Genomic DNA, 19,847 nt, shown 5'->3' on the forward strand with positions numbered 1-19,847 from the left:
GCTGCCCTCAGAGACCTCCCAAAGGACAAGAGCGGGATGTGCCCCGATGCGTCGTGGTGACCACGAGCAGCGCCCAGGGGAGGAAAGGGAGGGCTTTCGGGGGGCAGCACGCTCATTTTCTGGGGCTGAGAGATAACAAACGCGTGTCGACCGCATGATACGGTCTACCTATTTGTGCCGCTTCCTCCTGAGGGGACAGATTTCAGGGGCAGAGTGCTTCTCTTCTTGAAGGAGAGAAGTCTATTAGCGTCATTGCCATTATATTAGCAGCAGCGACGCAGGCTTTTAACCTTTCACCCAAAGAAACGGGAGATATCTACAGTACTAACCAAAGTTAAACAAACAAGGAATCATTTCTAACAGCTTAAACCACTTACTCGACGCAGACAAGCTACTTCTGCCTATTCCCTGGATGCCAAAAATTAGCACCGGCCAGCGGTGAAATATGAGCTCCGGACGAGCTTGTATGAGCGGCGACAGCAAAGTTCAAGGCTCGCCGCTGCCTTTCCGCGCGCCTCCAGCCCCGGAGCGCGGCGTGGGTAAACTGAGGCAGGCTCAGCGCCTCCTGCGAGCTTCCTTCCCGGAGACAAACAGCGTCCGACAGCCAGATGAGCCCCTTCCACCGCCTGGGAGCAGAGGCTGAGGTTGGGTCCCCTCCTAGTTGTTTGTGCTCCTTGGAAGGGCTTAAGGGGATTAGGGGCTGGAGGCCTCTGGGGGCATCTTTAGGGAAGGGGGGGGGGGGCTCAGGAAAAAATGAGTTGCCTTTTTTCTTTCCATCGCGTTTGTCCAGAAGGGCTGGCGAGAGCACGAGAGATAGACAGGATAAGAAGGCCTCCAGTTAATTCCAATTCAAACCCAATTTCATTTCCTTTCTAATTAGAACAGTAAGGCATGTTTTAACAACTGATTATCTCTCCCAGGCAGTTGTATGTATTCTTCTCGGTTATTTTTCCAATTTTTTCCAAGCAAAGCTCTGCTTTAATTGTAACATTAAAAAAAAAAAAAAAAAGGAGAGAGAGAGAGAAAGAGAGAAAGCAGTTCAGAGAACGCTTTGCCAGGAAATCATGCTAAGATTTTCTTTTTCTTCCCTAAAGGTGAAAAGCAGAAGGCGCTTACACAGCTCTGCTGTCGGGGGGTCACAGGATAGGAAAACACAAGCTATTGCCAGCGTTCATCGGAGAGAAGTTGCCTTTCTCAGCCAGCGGGGGCAGAGGAATTTGGCCTGGCACCGAGCCTCTCGCTTTCTGCCATCCCTAACCTACCCTTAGCCTTGCTTTTGCCCAGCTCTTGCCGCGGCCTTGCTCCTTCTCCCGTTTGCTGCTGGCGATAACTGGGGACGAGCATCCCGGGGGCGCACGCCTTTGCCTGGCTCGGCCGGTTACGCCGGGCGGCAACGTCCAGGGGACTGTCCTACTTCTTGCCTTCTTTCCCCTTGCCTGCTTTTCCCCGTCCTCCTATAAAACCCGTGCAAACCGTTGGTAAAACCAGCCGCTGGTTCGTCAAATTCCACGTTGCAATAAAAATCACTCGGCGGCGATAGGTTGAAAGGGCTTATTGTCAGAATTAAAAAAAAAAAAAAAAAAAAAGAACAAATACTGCTTAAAATCCTTCCTTGGCCTCTCGGCTGCTCGAGTTCCTGGAGGCAAGCGCCCTTCGCCTGCAACCCAACATCACGGCGTTTGGGCCCCGGCGCACAGCGGGGCCGCGGCCGCGAAGGGTTAAACGCCGTCACCGCTCGCTTCGAAATCTGGCTCCTGGCAGGCATTTTTTGGTTGTTTTTCTGGGACGCGTCATGCTGCTGCTTGGCTTGCAGCTCCGGCCGCGAGTGCCAGCGCTCGGCTCGCGCCGCGCGCCTTTCCCGCGCTTCGGAGACGGGGGGCGACGAGCCCGCTTCCGAAAGCGGCGTCGGAACCACCCTCCGGACGGCCTCGCGGTGCTGCGCGCCGCGGGGGGGGTACGTCGCGGCCGAGCCCCCGCGACGGCACGGCGTCTCAGCCCCCTGTCACCGCACCACGCTGCCGGGCACGCCGGAGCACCGGGGCTGCAAATATCCCCCCCTGCAAACTCGCCAGGCTCCCAGCATCTCACCAGCTGAGCAAACCCCTGGCCCTTTCCCTCCAAAGCTCGCAGCAGCGCCGCAAAAAGCTAGTGGAAAGCCCAGCGACGTTCTTCTCCGCCATTCAGTAACGCGCTCACGACGCTGTTATTAATGGCCACGAGACAAGGCTGATGTAACCGCCACAGCATGCCAAAGCGGGTGACGAAAATCCCAGGCAGAGCTGAAGCAGCGACCTTGGTGAGGGGGGGGGGGACGAGGAGATGCCCAAACTCCTCCCCATCCACCTCCAGGATCCCACCGTCCCACTGTGCTGGAGCTGTGCGCCCCCAGCAAGGGCTGAGGGCTTCGGAAGCAGCAAAATCCCTTTTTTTTCTTTTTTTCTTTTTTTTGCGCCCTTCCTTGCTGGCCCTGAATTCCCAGACGCGAGATGTAGCTTGTTTTCCCTTTTCCATGAGCTCACTCCCGCGGCACACCGTTTCTTTTGGCACGCGCCTCGCGCGCCTCCCCGAGAGCCCACCAAGAGGCGAGCGCCGTCAGGGCTGCAGCAGCTCCCGCGGGCAGCGCGGCAAGGGGCTTCCCGCCGGTGGGCATCTGGAGAGCCAAGGCAGACGTCTACAGAGCGAGGAAAGCTGAGGGAAGGGGGGCTGGCTCCAAAACGCACTTTCCCAGGCCCGTGGCGGGGACCTTGGTCATTGTGGTGCCACCTGGTCCCATCTTTCTCCTGCGCCTTCACAATAGCCTTGTGCGCAGGAAGCCATTTCACATCACCGCGGCACAATATTACAAAAGCCTCCAAGCTGCGCGCAGTAGCGCTGTCCACAAATTTTGCCCCGAAACCTAAGTAACCTTTTGTCATCGTTGTTTGATGGCGTTTTATTTTTTTAGGGGGTGAAAGCTTTTTGGTATGAGGCCTCTGGCACGGGTCTGCGTCCAGAGACGCGCCTCTATTGTAGGGAACAGCGTGACAACACCATTCAGGGAGGACCAACAAAACCCACCATCAATTACTACGTCCTCGCTTGTGACTAATGACTTCCGCCAACCGCGCTGCGCCCCCAGCACGCCTGTTAGGCACCAGCCTAGGAAGACGGGGCTGATACCATCTGGGGGAGCTGATGGTCTGGGCACAATGGATACATGGTCCGGGAAAAACAGTGCATTGATGCTGCCGTAACTCGTCAGCAAAGAGTAATACGTTCCTACTGCACACATGCCACTGAGCTGCAAATATCCTTGCAGACCAAAGCCATGCAAGCATGCCGCAGCAGATGACCATGAGCCCAGCTCTCAGCTGGAGAAACCAGCACCAGTGGTCAGAGGAACGCTCCCCATACTGTAACAGCCACCAAGGCTCTGGGCCAGAACATTTAATCGGGTGTAGGAGGCTCTTAACTCCTTGAGCAGCTCCCATAGTCCAAGAGGGCTCTAGATCCTGGAAAGCAGGGAGTTTTCACAAGGGGCACGTGAGGTAGAAGTTAGATAACCTAGCCACGAGGTAACAATGGGGAAGGAGAGCTGCTGAAAATCTGGGCCCTCGTAGGTATGCTCTGAGTGTTAAAGCACCCGAGAACGAAATTCTGACTTCCCTGTAGCATGGTGTTTGTCTGTACGGCTATTGCGTTACAATGAGTATAGCCGAATGCATCTTGCTCTCCCTCCAGGATCCAAGAGGGGAGCAGGTGGCCTCTTTGGGAACAGATCTTAAAGTCATGTACAATATGAGTCACTGCTTATGATTTCAATTTTTTTTTTTTTTTTTTAAAGACCCTCCAGACCCCCAGGATTCACAGAGACCTCATGTTGCCAGGATGGAGCTTTAAACATTGCTGTCCTCTCTGTTGCTGGTACCAGACCAGCTTACCCGGCACCCGCGCCTCCTACCCAGGCCGTGCTCAGCCCCACGGCACCTCAGCTGCTTGCATCCGCAGGTGGCTGAGCCTCACGGCCCCTCACAAACCCCACAGCAGCAAAGGCGCTGCAATCAGGAGATCCTTCATTTGCTGATGACACCTTTCATTAGTGCTCACCAACTCCTTCCACGTGGCAACAGGCCGGGCTGTGCATTACATCTGCCTGCAGTGATGAAACCAGCTGCCCTGCGACTAATGCTCACTGCCGACTCCTAAATCACAGATGTGGGCAGGACCTGAGCTGTTCACATGGGGCCCCTAATCACCATAAACATAAGTCAAGGCAGAGAAAAGAGCAAGAAAATGAAAAACAAAGTAAATATCACAGTTTCTAACCAATCCATTCCCCCCCCCCACCCCCCGCCAAAATCCCTGGATTGGTGCTTACGTTTCCCACGCCCAGTAAAAGCTTGGTTTTTCGGTTTCAGTGCTACTGAAGTGGCCATTTTCATGGCATTTTACTTCCCAAAATGGGATGCGACAGCTTAGAGTTAATAAGTCCAGGAGGAATACATATAAAATACACGGTGTCACAACATGTTGTTAAAATAGCAGGTGAGCCAGCCCATTCAGAGAGCTTAATGGGCCCACATTTTAAAAATATCTGTGCTACATTTCATGTGACAGATAACAAATCTATGGAAGATATGGATTTTCCCCGCATGGGCTCGGCGCTGAACTCCAATCTCTCCTGAGTTAAGAGCCAGAATTGCTTAGGCTGGGATAAAAAACATTGTGGTTCCTCTACCCAGGGCCTTTGATGTCACTTTTGGGGGAAGGCTGTTCTGGGAAAGATGAGGGCTCCAGGTTGCAGGAAAGGTGTCTAACACATGTGGAATTTGGGTCTCTACATTCAGCTGCTTGCCAGCCCCAGCATCCCCCAGCAGAAGGTGCAGCAGGGCTGCAAGCATTTGAGCAGGCCACCAGGACAGAGAAGACAGCAAGTGCTAAAAGCCTTGCTGCATCTCCTCTTCCACAGGACCCTGCCTGCGTTTTAATGGGCACTCCTGATGGATGCAGCAACATCCCGCAACACCGAGCCAGGGACATGCTGGACCCAATACCAATTACACCGTCAAATATCATTCATACAAAGGAGCCCATGCTGTGACCTGGATGTATGACCTGGTGCCTCCAGCAGCAGCAGCAGCAGCAGGAGGAGGAGGAGTGGTGGTAGGGTAATGCTGCCGCATTTCTGGAGGCAGGAGAGCCAGTTTGCATGGTGGGGATCAACTGAAGTTGCCCTGGGAGCAGAAAACAGGAGCTGTGCTCCCCTCTGGGACAACCTGGTAGCAAGGGCCATAGAGCTGGGGCGGGGGGGGGGGGTGTCTTTTTTTCCTTCTTTTTAAGTTCTTGCAAATATCCTGAGTTAACGCACAGCATACAATCTTAAAACTGACAAGTGAAATTTAGTTAGCAGAGCTTCTATTATTCCCAATTTATTACTCCACTGGAGAGTTGTGCAGGCTTAAGGGCTGGAGAAAGGAAAGCAGGCACGCACGCACACACACACACAGACAAAAGCCAGCAAACCAAACCCAAGGCTCCCGCTGAATTATGACTCACAATTTATAAACCATTACGTGCAATGGATTTCAACTATATTTATTGCAATACGACTGCTAGCAGTTCAAAAATCAATTTAGTAAATGTGGAGGAAAAGGGTGAAATTATTAATATGTTTTATATAAGCACCATAGCTTATCCTTCCTCTGTAAATAACTGCGAGCCCTCTGTTTGCTCAAGGCTCAGTATCTGTTCAAGGGGGTTGCCACCCACTGCTCCCGTAACAAGGGCAAGCCTAGATTTTCCCCAAGACAGTGCTCTTCAAAACAAAACCCGCTGTTAAGCGGAGCGTGCTGCTCCGTTCTCTTGTATGTCAGCACGAGGCACAGCACACACAACGCTCTCAGAGGCGGTAAAACAGCGAGTAAACCAGAAACAAGAAAATGCATGGAGTGAAAGCTGTGTTTTAAGCAGGGCATCTGCTGGTCATGATTCAGCTCTCTTCCTCTGGGATTTATCTTGCAAAACAAACACACTGGCAAGGTGGCAGAAAGGAGGGTACCAGATGGAGACAGCTGAGGGAGGATGCTGCGAGTTGGAGGACAGAAATGCTCCGTCTTAGACAACATTGCCAAGCACCTTATCTAGTAAGGAAAGGCAAAAATAATCGCAGCATCTAAGAGGAAAAACAGGGCTGAGCTTTAGCATAGCATGGAAAGGTCCACAGGCGACACAGGAGACAGCTGTGAAGCAACGCAATGGAAATCTGTTTTGTAAGGAAGGAGTGTTGCACACCCTGGGATGACTCAAGGGGATGAAAGGAGAAGGGAGACGAACATTATAAAAAAGGTGAACGTGGCACAAAATTGGAAGAACGAGGTTCCTTGGGACAGCTCAGGGGATGCAGGAAGGTTGCCTGGTGACTCGGTGAGGTAGAGAAGGGTCACGGAGGACAAAGCAGAGCACACACGCACACAATCTCTGCAAGCACAAACAGGTTTTGAAGAAACGCTTCAGAACTCTCGGCTATAGTGAGTGACAATGTGACATGATCCTCTGCTGACGGGCGAGATCCCTCACCCCAAATGGCATTTTCCACTGGCTGGCCAGAGCTAAACACGGCTGGTGCAGCCACCACCTGCTGTCCAGCCATCACCTGAAGGTTTGGCACACTGCCTGCACGTGAAGACGCTCAGGCGGGGAAGACCTGGCACGAACGTGACCTGGCACATTAAGTGAAGCACTGGCTATGCATCCAGCCAGATACTCCGCTCTGGAGCGCACTTGACCTGCCGTACCAAAGCTGAGCCGGTCAAACACGTGAGCAGCTTACTGTCACGCTAATGCTTGTTTGGGGTTGGTTCATACTAAGTTCAGCTTTGTTCTGCCTGACCGAGATCAGCGGTAGCGCCATGAGCCCAGGCAGACACAGCATGAATCATTAGGGAGGAGCAAGCTGCAAGACAGCCGTGGGGCAAACAGAAACAGAACTGCCCGAGACCAGGACAGGCGAGATACACGCATGGCAAGGAGACGAGAGCTCCTGGGTCACCTGCCCACCACCAGGCAACATCTGAAGTACAGCTTCAGGGAGGCGGACTACGAATTCACAAGAAAGGCTTTTCCCAGCCTTGTCGAGTCAGAAGATGTTCCTTCAGAACGTAAGATGGGGAGGATGGGAAGGGGGATGACCTTCGGTTGACAAGTCCCATTTCTGAGATGGGACACAAACAGAGTCCAGACAGACATGCAGAATACCTCCTCCACAGACCAAACCAAAAGCCACAGGATGTTTTTCAGCACTGCTAGCAGATACTAAGAGGCCAAACGCTACACCTAGAGCGTGCCATGGGCAGAGACGAGCTCCCGGTCGCTGCGAAGGTCCCTGCAAGGCGACCCTGTCAGACGACCTTAAGAAGTTTGCCTGCCTTGATAACGCAGCCTACAACACACAAACAAGGTATTCCAGGCAGGGCTGATACACCATCATCCCCAGTCCGCGTGCCTGGCTTACCGAGTTGGCAGTCACGTGCCCATGGGCAGGTGAGACCTGAAGGAAGAGGGCTCTTCCGGGTCAGTTTGGGGGGAGGAAAAAAGGTCTTCCAACTTCATTGCAAAAGTGGGTGACAGACACATGCAGAATGGTGGCTCGTGTGCCTATTCCTGAGCACCCTGACTGCAGGAAATTAGGGCATCTGTCACAAAAGGTTTGATGACATCGGCTTTTCCATTTTGGTGATCTGCAACCATATGGCGCGCTCCAAATGGAGAGGGTTTCTCTCCAAATCAAGAAATTGAATGAAAAAAGTAGGAGGTAAAAAGAACTGAAGTGGAGGGCTTTTCTACATGCCTTTAAGGATGACCTTTTCAAGGTTTCTTCTGTAACAACAGGAAGAAAAGCCACTTCTATTTTAAAAGAAAAACTCAGTTTCTCATATGTGCCCATGATTCCCAGGACTGCAGCTTTAAATTAACCACTGCAAAGAGGCACCAAGAAAATAACAGGAACGAATATCTTCCGGGCAAACGTTGCACACGCTGCTTGATGCGTTCACGTTAAGAAATCGCTCTTTTCCTCGACTCTTCTGCACCTCGCCTTTGTCTCACCTTCAGCAAAACACCTAAATAGGAGCATTTCCCAGGCCTCAACAGAGGCACAGATCAAAGCAAGCAAGATCACAGGAAACTATCTATGCGTGGGCTTGATGCTGCAAGATTAAATCTGAACTGTTTTCACTGCCGCTGTCCATCTTCCCTTGGAGCGATGCATTGTTACACAAGGCTTAGATGGTCAGGAAAGCAAATGCTTGAAAAGTTCCAAAATTCTATAATCCTCTCTGTCTGCTACCTCTCCAGGACCCTCGACAACCCACTGACTTCTGGCATCTCATATTTAGCAACAGGACAAACACCTGGTGATTCATGTGACCAGCCACCACCAATCTGTACAGCTCACTTATCGAGCACCATAAGCCCAAGAACAAATTTTAATGTCATGAATGATTTCCAATAACCGGTTTACCTCAGGACCTCACAGGTCGCAGCACGTCCACAGACCGTTTGTGAGAGGAGCTCAATTCACTTAGCAAGTTATTTGCATGGACTTATTCGCTGGTCTCCAGGCACAACCCAGTGAAGCCTGGTGACACACTTTCAGCCGCACAACCCAAAGTCATCTTGGATTGAGCCAAATTTGCCCTTTCCTACCAAGGATAAATTGAGGGCAGGAGAGTACAGCAGCCCCTTGACCATGGTGGAGGTGTCTGGGCAGAGCCACAGCTTGGAGATCCTGCTGGTAGAGGGAGAAGGATAAACGACCTTTTGAGCAACTCCTTGCTACTGCACACTGTGGACTCGAGGTAAGCTACATGGACTCAAGGAAGAACCGGACAAGACCACGTTAAAGAATCCACTCAGGACTACTAAAGACACAGAAGCTGTGTTTGGCTCACGTTATCCCTAAGGAAGGGGTCATTTATATTTGCTCGATTCTAAACCTTTGTCCGAGTTATCCGTTTCTGGAGGTGGGACACTTGGCCTGACCCATGACAGCCACCCATCGTGCTCTTACATAAACAGTTAGCCAGGAAAAATGTTTCCAAGCCAGGCCAGAGAGTGCAGTAGCAGTCTTCCTACAGGAAGAGCAGGAAAAGCCCCTAACTAGCCTCAGAGCAGATCCTGTTCAGTTTAGGGGGGAGGTTATACAGCGGAGCTGCTGCCTCCGCAGAGCAGTGAGCCAACAGGTCCTGCTCAGATCAAGGTGTCTATGATTTCATCCAGCAATTCGGATATCACAAAGAACACGAAAAAGCAGGGGGCTAGCAGAGGAGAAAGGTGGCATTTCTGAAACAGGTGGTATTTCCACAGGTCCACGCTGAGCTGTGCGGCACCCTGTCAATAGCGGGGCATTTGAGGGTGCTCAGGTGGCTGCCCCTGCAAATACTGCTCAGGGACCCTGCTCAGCCTCAGCTGAGGCTTCACATGCTGTCTCAAGGCATGGGGACAGGGAGCCACATGCCCACAGCCGTGGGAGAGCACTCTCCATCCATCCATCCATCCATCGCACCCCTCTCCCTCTCCCACTGCAACACGGGGAGAAGTGAAAAAGCAAAGAAACCGATGAACACCAGACCTTGCTCCTCCTGCCGAGCGCGCCTGCAAACGGACTGTCACATCCCATCAGCCAGCCGGCGCTGCTCTGCCACGTCAGAGCCCATAACTCAGGGTGACCAGGCAGAGCGCTTCAGCAAATCATCCTCCTCCACTACAGCCACGTCCCAAACAGCGGGGGAGAGAAAAGCTGCAATAAATGAGAAAGCAACGGCCCCTCCCCTTACCTTAGTTTCCTCCCGGCGAGCCCGGGCCAGAGCCGCGTCCCCCGCAGCAGGCTCAGGTGTTGTGAGTCTGCATCCACAGCAGCGGAGGGCACCTGGCCAGGCAGGGCTGCGCGTGAGCCCAGGGACGCGGCGGGCTGCGAGACAGGCCGCTAGGACGCCTACGACTCAAAAAACCTGAAGCCTGGAAACTTGCTTTTCGCTTTAAATGAAAGCTGCATTTCTCCAGAAATCACCTAGGACCTGAGGCTTGAAAAATACCCAGTACGGAGCGACAAAGACCCCAACACCGGAAATACTGGCGTTAAATAAAGCACCCGCCCCACACGCGCCCTATAGAGGGAACAAACATTGCAAAGGCACCGCAAGACACAAACAGGCCACCTACGTGTCCACGAGGCGGAAATGTACTCGGAGGAGGTGCTCGAATCGCTTCGACCACCAAGTGAATTCGCAGAAATCAAAGCCTGCGGATTTGCCCGCCCGAGCGGCAACCAGGCGCAGCTCGGCTCGCTAAAGCCTGCCCCGCGACGCTCTCCGGGCCACGCCGGCCGCTGCCTCTGACCTCGATGAGCGAGGCTGAGCGGCGGCCACCAGTGGTTCCAGAGAAGAGGCGACCGCTAACTCCATCTCCAGTCGAAACTCAGAATTTGAGTCAGAACTCAAATCAGAATTTGGCTCACGGCAAGCGCACCGGCCTCTTGGGACGGATATCCCGTTCCCTGCTCAGCCCTGCCCTTCTGCACAGCCCAGTGCTGGCTCACGCACGAGGACGAGCGCCGCGCGGAAATGTTTTCTTGGTGTCAAGTGACAGCGTGAAACGACAGCGAGGTGAAATTTGCTGGTTTCACAGCAATTGTTACCCACCACTAAGTTTAAACTTCTCCGGAAGCGCAAAGGGAACGGCAGTTTCCCACCGCCTCGCCTCCCCTTGTTCCAGCCCTTCCCAGTCCACCGCGTCCTTGCTCGCGAGCTGCCCGGCTTGGTTTTGGTGGGCTTGCTTGTTTTTAGAAAGCAGAGCTGCCGCGTTTGGGCCCAGAACGAGGTGGCTCTGCTGGGGGACGTGGCTTTCACAGATGGAGCAAAAAGGAAAGAAAACGGGCCTCTTCCCCACCGAAAACCTCTTCCCTGCGCTCATACCCACGTGTAAAGCCACCATACAAAACAAGAAAAATTACATATGACCATCTTGCTATCTGCTTTGGCTGCCTCTTCAGCCTTCAGGCGTTTCCGTGCCTGGTTTTCCCCAGTTTTATGCGCGTTTTTAGATTGGTGCTGACAGACCCACTCAAGGGACGTGAGAAGTTGAACGGGATTCGAGGTCTCCCCCTCCCCTCGCGCTCCCAGCGCTTCCCGTTCTTCCTCCCGTCATCAAAAATGGTTTCAGTTCAGCACCGGGGAGAGAAAAACACGCGTGGTATAAGCCACGACGGCTGATCTCTTATGACATTTATCTTCGCTCAGGAGGAGAAACGGAGAAGTCACTTGTGGCCGGTTTCACCTAGGCTGTCAGGTTTTTCAGTGCCGTGTCTGGCCTCCGGGTGACAGTCGCATTTCCGCAGGCCGGCGCGGTGACGGGTCGCAAATGGGGCTCCCTAACGGGCGGCCCCGCACCTTCGGGCCCGAGCAAAAGCGGCACCTGCAAGCGCGCAGGGACGGATGAGGGACGCGGGACGCCGTCTCCCCCGTCGAGAGCTTCCCTTCAACGAAGGAAGCCCTTCCAGGACAATTTACTAAGCCGCACCTTCCTGGAAGTCTTTCTAGCATCTGGCTGGAAAGACGGACGGCGCATCCACCTCGCGGGGCTGAAACGAGAAGGAAGAAACACAAAACTCTAAGAAGGAAGCGTTGCCTGTAAGAGCTGTTCCCCAAGCACAGATGTTGCCTGGGCGCTAAGGAGCAGCTCTGCTGCTGCTCAAAGCCAGACGGAGAAGCGAGGCCGGTCTTTTCTCGAGCGCCTTGAGCGCTGTGAGGCCAGGATGCTCCGCTGGAGCAGAAAGTCCCCGGGGAAGATTTCAGCAGCGGAGCCTCTCTTGAGAAGGGCGGCGCAAGGTCTGTGCGGCCGCCTGACCTCGCTCAGTCCCAGAAAGAAAGAAGCGCTTTTTCCAAGTACCCCAGGCCTGCAACTACACCAGCAGATTGAACCATGCCAGGGTAAAGACAGCGACCGTTTGGCTATGAATTTGTTGAGACAGCTCCCGGCCTGGTTCGGGCTCTCCTGAGCACGGCGCGCCAGTCGGCACAGAGCCGGAGCCGTTCCCCGCGGGAACACCGGATGCGCCCGCACTGTCTTCCAAGGGAAAAACGTTCAACGCGGTGCACACAGGCTGGTCTGTGCCAGACAGCCTCAGGGCTAGGGAACAGCCTGGGGAGCGCTGGCTTTACTCTTTCAGATGTAGTCTAAGGGCCTGAGGAGAGCCTGAGGGATCTCCAGGGGATCCCCAAGGGGCTGGTGAGCCCTCAGGTCTACGTTCCCCTTTCAGATGCTCTCACCGAGCAGGGCCGAGTGGGACTCTGTGTTCATCTGCAAACTTAAGTACCTTTGCCCTGTGCCTTTAGCAACTTTGGAAGGAAGATGTTTATGCAGGCTCACAGGGAGATGAAGCAAAGACAGGGAAGGAAATCTGTTGGGTGTTACTAAGCGGAATAATCACTTCAGACTCAGGAGTTCCCCAGAGAGGAGAACAGCTGAAGGTCGGGAGAGTCTCTGTGGTATGTACAGACGCACTCTCCGTCTGAACCAGAGAGGCTGCTCTTAGGTTCTTACAGTCCTTTCCCCGTCGCAGGATGCCCCTTTGCTCCTGGTAACGTGCCGTGTTGTTAAAAGCTCCTGGCTTCCCCCGTGAGTATTTAAACACTTCTGGCATTCTCCAAAACCTTTCAGTTATTTGAGTTCACCAGCCATTGCCAAAAAGCCACGTGGCGGCGGCATCACTGGTATATTACTCCCACGCCAGAGGCACACCCGCACCCACGTGTTGTGCCACGCTCGGAAAGAAACCCCTGTGGGATGCGAGCGAGGAGCTAGGCTGCATCTCTGCAGAGAGCCGTCGGGGTGTTCGGTGACAGAGCGCCTAACGGTGTCAATAGCTTCACGCTGTCAGGTCTGATTTAGGCCCAGCTGATCCTCTCCGCAGACCGGAGGACAGGGTAAACGGTTTCTCGGGGTCCCTTCCGGCCCTGACTCCCCAGAATACGGGCTAGCCATCAATTTTTGCTTGTCCAGAAGTTGCTGTTTGCTATGCCGATTAGACTAGCAATGAGTGACCCCCCCGCCCCGGGTGACGGCACCAGCACACAGGGCACGCAGTTTGCTTTAAAGACCATGCAGCTTCAGCTGACACCACGGACGCGTGGCAGGGGGGCGAAGAAGGGCCACCACCCTGCCCGCTGCCCTCCCGCGCCGGTGCAATGCCACCACGCTCCCCTTCCCCCCTAAAAGACACCGAGGGCCGAGACCCCCGGGGAAATGAAGCTGATTTGTCGCTTTGTAGAGGGCAGGGAATTCAGGGCAGAAAATCGTTGACGTGTTGAGAAATCTGAAAGCTCTTCCAGGACTCACGAGGTGCGAAACAGGCTGTTTTCTGGGGAGATCTCTGTTTTTTCCCCTTTTCTGAAAACAATGAAGATTTAAAACAAGCAAATGAACGGACCTTACCCTGACTGATTTTTCTCTTCAAGCTTTCACTTGAATAATTCTCTCCCAGCTTCCCATCACTGCCTGTACCAACAGCCACTAGAGGTATTGATCAAGTACTGAGTCACTTTTGAGCCAGCACCTGGAAAGAAAAATAAAGTTCTCTAAAAGAAAACTTATCTAAGCACAAGAAAATAAGGAAGGAGAGGGCTAAAAGCATTGGTATTAAATGCAATACAATCTGGCTTTATCTAGCATCCTTTGTGGGTAATTCCAAGTTGCCTTACACGAATTTAAAAATGATTAAACGTAATACCTCCTTGAAAGAGTCATTCCATTTAGGGACATTTCTTCTTTTTTATTTGTAGGATTAATGCAGTGCCTAAAAGGCCTATTCACGGGTCCTATTGTACTTGCTGGTATATTAGTGCACAACAAAAGGGGCTTACAATGGATGTGCAAGAGAAGAGCCACTAGACAGACACTGATAGTCAGGGAAGAATGGGACCTGGCGCCCATCTGATCCACAGTAGCCCCATCACATCAATGCCTCAAGGACTGGGTGTCAGGCACCGCAGCGAAAGCAGGTGTTTGGAGGTGTGCAGGGAAGTGGCTTTGGAAATGTGGACAGAGAGCTTTCCCCAAGCATAAGGGGCCTTCTGGGAAGGAAGGCAGAAAGTCCTCCTTTGAAAACCTTACCACTAGCTGGTGGAAGCTGGCATCTCTACCACACAAACACATACATATACATATGTTTGCACATACAGAACATCCACCGTTAAAAGATACAATAAGCTCAGGCACCAGGGCATGAAGGCAAGGGAATCAGGACCAACGGAGGAGAGGGGACTGCTGGCGGCAGGCTGCAGAGACAGAGATGCTATGGCACGAAGCAGCCCGCGTGGGAACTGTTCTGCAACTGCCAGCTCATCTCTGTTTTCCCTTCGGCTTCGTACAGCCACCCGGGCAGAGGAACGTGCCTAGCTTATAGCCTGCTTCCACATTTCTTTTCCTTAGTTAGAAAGACTAGAATGAATGGTCAAGTCCCGATCCTTTGCTACTTGTGCAGTGTTAACAATATCTTCAATACACGAGCAACTCCGGTTCCTGCACTCACAAGCCTCCTTTACCGCTCTTGTGGAAATGGCCTCTGCCAGACAGAGGATTACAAGTTCAGCTTAGAGAACAAGCACTGACAACAATGATCCTATTTCCCTCTTCTTGTGTCTAGTCGACTGATATTGAGGGAAGAGCAGTGCAGACACGACTATGAACACCAGAGCTCGCTCCCGTATCTCTTCTCTGAACCGCTGTGTGGAGAAGAGACATCCTTGCACGTTGGGGCTGGCAGAAATATATTCTGCTCTTTCGCCTTTCTTCTGCAGAAGGACTCATGGGAGACACGATGGGGTCTACCGAGGCGTGGGTGGCCTGAAGAAGGTGGGTCAGGACTGGTGGGTCACATGGGGGCACCAAGTAATGCTGACAAGAGCACAGTCCCAAACAAACCAGGGGAAGTGGTCCTTCACGCAACGGGCAGTGGAGCTGTGCAGCTCCTTGCTACAGGACATAGGCTGCTAAAGGTTGCCTGGGTTCAAGGGGAGACAGGGGGTAAGTTCACGGGGGAAAACCCACGAAGGATTACTAAGTGCACGGAAATTACGTCTCGCTCAGGAAGTATCTGAGCTAAAATGGGTGGAGGCTGGGTCACATACGCTTGCCTGCTCTTACTCTTCCCTGAAAACGTGCTTACAGGTGCGTGAGTTCCTCGGCTTTTGGAGTTGCACTACAAGTTGGTCAGCAAAAATGGTCAGGTGTGAGGGGGAAAAACATAGCCCTTCCGGAGAGGCTCCCCAAAAGGCTGCATAATTCCCCTTGTCTGGCTTGTGGTGTGGCCCCTGCAAGCAGGCGGGGGCCTTACCCCGGGCCCAGCTGCTGCAAAGCAGGTGTCAGACGGTGCTGACTGAGCACTGGTCCAAGCTGCCTACAAGTGGGAGTGTGCTGAGGCAGATGTGAGGAACGGCAATATTGTCCTAATGGAGGGGCAGCAGGCCAACATTTTTGTTGTTGTTGGGCTGTTGGGCAGTTTTTTTTTTAAAAAAAAGTAAATATATTTAATTCAGTGCTAGAGGTAACGTACCTGAGAAAAGAGAAGGCGATTAGTGCACCATTACATGCTGCCGTTCCGCAGCTCTGCACGTGTTCATCTCCGGTGCCTGCTGGTTTGGTCCTCTCTGTTCTCTCCCTGAAAGCATAACAGTGGGTTTCGCGTTTTTATTATGCCGTGCGTCTGTTACCACTTCTGATCAAATCTCCCAAACAAATGTGTTCCCCTCGGATCGCCAGCGCTTAAAAAAAAAAAGGAGCAGACCTCATCTGTAGAGCTGTTACCCAAACCCGCGCCCTGCGCTTCTCGCCTGATGCGGGGCTGGCGCGTCCGACCCTCTCCTCCGCCTCTCCTGCTCGCGGGTGCCTTGCGGGGTGTGCTGAGCGCGGGCGGTCTCAAGCGGTCCCGCGGGCGCACGTGAGCAGCTGGGGTTGTCCCTCTGCACCTTCTCCTTGCAAAAGGTCGCTTGCGACGACGGCGGGACCTCTGGGTGGGAAACGACGGGCCGGGTCCTTGACACGCCGCTCCCTGCCCACCGTCGCCCACCTGCCTGCATGGGTTCCTGCTCCCCCACCTCTGCGGCCCGGTTCGAAATAAAACGCACCGTGCTGCTGCCAGCTGCTGAGCGGCTCAGCTTGGAGGCAACGTAAGGGCGCCCGCGTGTTGCTGCTCCAGCGGAGCAATTTGCCTGTCCGTCCAGCCCTGAAATTAATGAAGACGTTCCCTTCCCACAAAGCAGGATGGCATGTGTCACCGTCGCCAGCCAGCTCCTTTCAGCGGAGCAGATATTACCGAGATGAAGAGGGCCCTGAGCAAATATGAGCGTGATGCCGGAAAAAAAAAATCTGTCCCTTTTGTGTTCTTCCTAATACGCGACCGAATTCAGCGAGGTTGCTCCCTGGCAGCAGGAACGACAGCTGCCCCGCAGCCCGTCTTTGCCACGTTCGCGGACGCTTGCTTGCCCTCCTCTCATCCGAACGTTTCCTTGCAGCGCTGACGTACAGCGCCGGGGCCAACGCGCCCTCAGCCTTGGGGACACGAGTCCAGCTCTTGCCACAAAAAAGCGAGTCGGCCTGCCCTGCTCCGTCGTTTTAACCCAACTCAGAGGCGTGCCCTGCCCCTCTGCTCAGCAGAAGTGCTTGGCCGTGGTCCCCGGCCACCCCAGCAGATGTAGCTGCTGAGGATCCAAGCTGTGCAGATGGACCTCAGGCTCAGGGCAAGCTGCTGAGGACGACCACAGTCAGCCCGTTCATTTGCTTCCCTTTTATTTCTCAGGCGCCACTAATTTCTGTGGCGGGAAAGGGGAAAGACTGCCCGATTCGCGGGCCCTCCCCTCCCTTCTTACCCCTCACGGTACCCCGGGACCGGTGTTTCCCACGCGAGCAAAGGCAGGCGGCTGGTGCGGGCAAAGCTGTCTTCTCCCCGAGACGCCGCAACGCAAGCCAAAGGTCAGCGCGTGTCCCACTTGCTGCTTCTCCGGCTGTATGACAACAGCAGCAAGGACGATACTTAACATTTACATAGCCCTCTCAACTTGCAGAGCAAAACATTAATGAATAAATTATCCCCCCATCTTTTTCCCGAGTTGGCAGCTGGCAGGCAAATATCCCTCTGCCTCGCAGTGAAAAAAACCCAGTCTGTTCGGCAAACGCCCAAACCTGACACAAAACCGATGACCACTTCTCACCGTGAGGCTGACAAATGGTTTTGGTGTTTTTTTTGTCTATTTACGTTCCCCAGCCCGTGGAGGTCTGGCTGTGTACAGCGAGAAGCAGTCCTGGCCTAAGCAGCTTGCAGCCTAAACTCAGGCAAAATACGGTAGTTAAGTGTAACTGCGACGGGCTGAAAATGGACCACAAAAACACTAAAATCCCCTTTCCTCTGCCACTAAGATTTAGGGCCAGAAAGCATTTGCTTTCTCGGGAAAAAAAAAAAGAGTTTTCTTTTTGACAGTTTGGGTTTTTATAAGAAAGAAAAGGGGGGGAAGAGATTGATGAAAAGTCATTTTTTAAATAGAAATGAAAACACACTCTTTCTGGACAATTCTAACCGGAAAAGTCTGGCAGAAAGAGCAAGGGAGGGGAGAGGAGGCATAGAACAAAAGGGCACGAGCATTTGAGAGAGGAGCAATAATTCGACACACACTTTACAGGTTTCCAATCAATGCGGAAACAATATCCATGTCAGAGCGAAAGCCTCGTAAGAGAATGTGATGTGTGCAGTAAACAGGTAATAGCGCTTTGGATGCATGTAAAGGAGAAAATAGCAAGAAGGGTTATAGCCTCCAGCTTCCGCGCTGGGCAAGGTATTTACGAAGACCAACGCTACGCGAGATGTGAATGGGAGACCAAAACGGCTCCTTGTCTCCATCAGCTGAGGCCCCACCACTACGCAAGCGGATGCAGGAGGGGAGCGGATCCGACCAAGTCTTCACGTGACACCCAGCAGCGTGCAGTCAAACCTGTTTTTATCTGCAGCTTCTCAGCATCCTTTGTGGGCAACTTTATGGTACACCAAACTCTCCAATTTCTCATGCTAGTTCAGCTCCAACAGTAATAGCACCAGTGAGCGCACTTCATTAGACAGGAATTGGGAGGGTGCTTAATATGGAGTCAAACAGATTTCTTCTAAGCGTGTTGAGGTCGTTCTTTTTCCTTCAGCTGTCCTTGATTTGACGGCTGATGGCACAGCAAACCATTGCTATCGTCACTGCACCTCATGGTGCTTTCGTAAGAGAAATAGCAGAATGGAGCTCCTATCTGTCTTGGTTTGAGTTTGAAGATCTTCTTCTCTGGCAACTGACTTCCCAAGGTTAAGTGAGCCCCATCAGCCTTAGAATTAGTTTTCTTCCGCTTGTTTGACAGCTGACCCACGGCACTTCCTTCTGCATTACCTGGAGCAATCCTATGGAAATGGGACTCGTACGATCTGCCTACTATCACCCGTGCTTTGCAGTGTCCCAGTGCAAGGTCAGTGAGCTCTTCAGGCCGCAGAAGTGTCGGGAGACCGCAGTGCCTTCTCTAGGCTGAGGTTCTTCCTGTTGCTGCTGCTGTTGGAGTCCCATCAGTTACATCTCTAAAAAGGATGTGTACAGACCCTGCGTGGGAGCAGCTATCAAACCCAGTCTCCTCACTCTTGCTCCTCTCCCGGCCTCAGAGTAGGAGACAAAGGGAGCAGGAAGCACTATTTATTACATCTTTTTGCCTTTTCTAAACACAATCAACCTTTTCTTGGCATTTCACCAAAGATAAATAGCCCGGTCCTGCTTCCATTAATATGGAAGGAAAAAAAAACCCTCGGCTTCTGCTGCTGCAACATGAAAGCTCCTCCCCGAACATCAGCACCGGAGGATGGTTTTCCTCCCATCTTCTTCCCTGTCCCGTCTCTGCAAGGGGCCTGGTTTTAAAGCACAGCTTCCCTTCTGGGAATTACCCTCCCTCCCCATCTACCAGAGCACCGTCTCTCTCTCGAACCCATTGCGCACCACCGCTTTGATTGCAAAGAAAGAAGGAAATACTGTGTCTAGCAACACAGCCCTAAAATATTTAGAGCTTTACGTGCTAAATCCAGAGTCATGCAGCAACCGGAGACCGGCAGAGAGGCTAAAGGAACAGATAATGCCTTCCAACTGGTATTGTCATCCCAATCGAGGCAGAAAACTGCGCTGCGCCGATTCCAGGGACAACATTACCATTGGGGTGTGCCTTGCTGCAGAAGCAGTGGAGAGCAGCCTATACTGTGGCTTCCCTCCCTGTGCTCGGTCTATGGGTAAATAGCGGGCTTCAGTTTCAAGGGCTATTAATCTGGCATCTTTCATCAACTCCAAAATGAAGCTAAACCAAAAAAGCAGGAGAGAGCGGGGATTCTTTCCCTTTCGAAATTTGTAAGCGTGTGTGTTTAGTGCTCATGAAAATGTCAAATCCAAAGCAGAGGGAACTAGTACATCATCTGTCAAAACTGCAGCTGGGTTTAGCAGCTCAGCATGACATTATAACAGCACAACATAGGGGGGGAAAAAAAAAGAAAAAAACCTCAAGAAGTGTACAGCCCAGCACAAAAATGAGAAGATGAAGGCCCGCCTGCCATATCAGAGGTCATTAGGAATAAAACTGACACATAAAACTGAAAGTAAAACGCTTAGTAAGTTTGTAGAACAGGCCATACTGTCTTAAAGGCTATTTCTGTCATTGCCTTAGGCTACAAAAACCTCCTGCAAGAGGACACGGAAGAGTGCACACGTTTCGCTCTCTCTCTGGAGTCGGTTGCTTCCCTTCCGCTTCTTCTGAATAACCAC

General features: G+C 52.6%; 1 long non-coding RNA gene across 1 annotated transcript; it reads left to right on the forward strand.

Moving 5' to 3' along the window:
- The first annotated feature begins 526 nt into the window (after positions 1-526).
- On the forward strand, positions 527-1,589 carry LOC138067847 (uncharacterized). The gene is made up of 2 exons (XR_011142276.1): positions 527-644; positions 1,095-1,589. It is a non-coding gene; the product is annotated as an uncharacterized lncRNA (long non-coding RNA).
- The last annotated feature ends 18,258 nt before the right edge of the window (positions 1,590-19,847 follow it).

The sequence above is a fragment of the Struthio camelus genome, chromosome 7 (assembly GCF_040807025.1).
Source record: "Struthio camelus isolate bStrCam1 chromosome 7, bStrCam1.hap1, whole genome shotgun sequence".
Taxonomy (NCBI): Eukaryota; Metazoa; Chordata; class Aves; order Struthioniformes; family Struthionidae; genus Struthio; species Struthio camelus.